Consider the following 229-nt stretch of genomic DNA (forward strand, 5'->3'; position numbering starts at 1 on the left):
TGATGCATAAATGACTGTCATAGCATGAAAACTTTCAAAGTTATTCACAACCATATCAGAACCTCAAATTACCGCCTTTTTAAACCTGGGAAAATAATTCTGTCGATTTATCTAATTGGCCATTTTCTAAAAATACACTATGCAATAAATTATATACCAAAACAAATGGCAATTTTTTGTAAAAATTCATTATGCCACAAATTATATACAAAAACAAAGTGCAACTGTA

The sequence above is a fragment of the Lucilia cuprina genome, chromosome X (genome assembly GCF_022045245.1).
Source record: "Lucilia cuprina isolate Lc7/37 chromosome X, ASM2204524v1, whole genome shotgun sequence".
Lineage (NCBI taxonomy): Eukaryota > Metazoa > Arthropoda > Insecta > Diptera > Calliphoridae > Lucilia > Lucilia cuprina.